The sequence below is a fragment of the Mandrillus leucophaeus genome, unplaced genomic scaffold (genome assembly GCF_000951045.1).
Source record: "Mandrillus leucophaeus isolate KB7577 unplaced genomic scaffold, Mleu.le_1.0 Scaffold46, whole genome shotgun sequence".
Taxonomy (NCBI): Eukaryota; Metazoa; Chordata; class Mammalia; order Primates; family Cercopithecidae; genus Mandrillus; species Mandrillus leucophaeus.
The window spans coordinates 2,440,695-2,443,390 of record NW_012104920.1 but is presented as its reverse complement, the minus strand read 5'-3'; the positions used below and the strand labels follow the sequence as shown (position 1 = coordinate 2,443,390).

The window sequence follows — 2,696 nt, the reverse complement described above, 5'->3', positions numbered from 1 at the left end:
AAAATCAAAGAGATTGTACAGAAAGACTATTACAGCTGAGAAGAGGGGTCAGCAAGGTTTCTGGATATAAGAAGATGAAAACAGAAAATCAGTATTATCTCCATATATCAAAATAACTAATAGAAAATATAAGAGAAAAAAATCTCATTAACATGACAACAAAAACTATAAGGCATGTTGGAAGAAATCTAATGACAGAGGTATAAGGCTTTTACAGAAAAATTTAAAAGGTAAAGGACATGAAAGACAATCTAAATAAATTGTTTTCATGAATGAATAGACCATAACGATGTCAGTTCTCCCCCCAAATAATCCATAATTTCAAACGCATATTCAATTAAAGCCCTAGCAGATTTTTTTTCAAGGATCTAAATAAGTTGATCCAAAATTCATACAGAGTAAAATCCCAATAGCCCAAATAATTTTGAAGAACAACCAGCGAAGTGGGGAGTTGGTGGAGGCAGCAGTCTTACTTGACCAAAGATAAAGTCTTAGTGAGAAAACATTAAAGGCAGTGTGGGAGTGATGCAAACACAGGCAGAAATCAATGAGACTTTATGGATGTGACAAAGGCAGCATGATAACTCAGTGAGTATGAACTACACTGTTCAAAAAACAGTGCTAAAACCACGAGCATCCATAGAGAAAAAAATAAAACAGAATCCTTGCCTCGCATTGGACACTTAAAGTCTAAATGGAATGAAGACCTAAATGTGGAAAGAAAACTTTAAAACTTTAATTAGAAAATACACGAGACAATCAGTATGACACCAGGGCAGAAGTGACTTTCTTAAGCTCAAATGTAATACTGACATATTTGAACTTAATTGAACCAAACTACAACTTCCATTTGACAAAAAGACATCCTTAAAGTCAACAGACAGGCCAAAGTCTGGAAGTAGATCTCTGTATAATTAACATAGGACCAATATCCAGACTATATCAAGAACTTCTACAAACCTATAAGACAAATAAACAATCCAATGGAGAAACAGACAAAGGATAGAAACTGGCAATTTAGACAGAAAATCTGAATTGTCAATAAAAATAGGAAAAGATGATTGACTTCACTAGAATCAAAAATATTCAAACAATGAGGTATTTCAAATCCATAAAAAGATGTGGAAAAACAAGTACTCTCACAGACTACTAGCATGGCAGTAAATTCCCCATCTACTTTGGAAAGCAACTTGATTGCTATAGTAAAGTTGAAGATTCCTGTACACTGCAACCCAGCAAGCTCACTCCTAGGTATATACTCAGCCTAAAGGAACTCTAACATGTGGACAGAGGAAGCCAGGAACACAGATATTCACTTCACTTCATCATTGTTTATAAAAGCAAAATACTGGGAACAACCAAAATATCCATCAATAAGAGCTGAGAAATAAACTATGGTATATTCATTTAAGGGAAACCTATACAGCAGTAAAATTAATAAATTAGAATTCGTGTGTCAATGTATCAATATGAAAAAACCTTACAAACGTAAGTGGAGGGGGTAAGCAAACTGCAAATTGATGCATACGGTAAGGTATTTACATAAAACAATACTATATATGACAGATATACAAGCAGTACAAATGTAAAAACAGAATGGGTCTATAATATAATAACAATAGTAACTTCTAATAAGGGAGAAAGAGAATGGAATGAGGAGAAAAATACAAAAGGGGCCTCAACTGTACTGTCATCCGGTTTCACTTTCCTCAATTTCAGTTACCCCTCATCAGCCCTGGGTCCAAAAATATTCAATGGGAAATTCCAGAAATAAACAATTCATACGTTTTATTTTTACTTTTTTTATTTTTTATTTTTTTTTGAGACGGAGTCTTGCTCTCTTGTGCAGGCTGGAGTGCAGTGGCACGATCTCGGCTCACTGCAATCTGCGCCTCCTAGGTTCAAGCAATTCTCCTGTCTCAGCCTCCCGAGTAGCTTAGATTAGAGGGTGCATCATCACGTCCAGCTAATTTTTATATTTTTAGTACAGACAGGTCTAAAAATATAAGACCTGTCTTATATTTTTATAAGACCAGCCAGGCTGGTCTCAAACTCCTGACCTCAAGTGATCCACCAGCCTTAACCTCCCACAGTGCTGGGATTACAGGTGTATGCCACCACGCCTAATTTTTGTATTTTTAGTAGAGATGGGGTTTCACCATACTGGTCAGGCTGGTCTCGAACTCCTGACCTCAGGTGATCCACCCACCTCAGCCTCCCAAAACACAGGGATTACAGGCGTGAGCCACCGCGCCCGGCCCATAAGTTTTAAACTGTGTATCCATGCTGTAGACGCTCCCTGCCTGTTAGTCACCTAGCAGCTGTCTTGGCGATCAGAACGACTGTCTCGTATTGCAGTGCTTGTGTTCCAGTAACCCTTACTTGCCTTCACAATGGCCTCAAAGAGCAACTACAGCGATGCTGGCAATTCAGATATGCTGAAGAAGCTGGAAAACGTCCCCTTTCAGTGAAAAGGTAAAGTTCTTCACTTAATAAGGAAAGAGAAAAAAAATCATATGCTGCTATTACTGAATCTAGTAAGAATGAATCTTCTTTTTGTGAAATTGTGAAGAAGGAAAAAGAAATTCAAAGCTAGTTTTGTTGTCACACCTCAAACTGACAAGTTATGGCCATAGTGAGTGATACTTAGGATGGAAAAAGAATTAAATTAGTGGCTGGAAGACATGAACAGAAAT

At 37.1% G+C, this 2,696-nt stretch overlaps 1 protein-coding gene across 3 annotated transcripts in view; it reads right to left on the bottom strand.

The window, feature by feature from the left end:
• The window catches only part of KIAA0753 (KIAA0753 ortholog), a 65,506-nt gene that overhangs the window by 36,052 nt on the left and 26,758 nt on the right, over window positions 1-2,696 (bottom strand). The gene's annotated exons all lie outside the window — the stretch shown is intronic.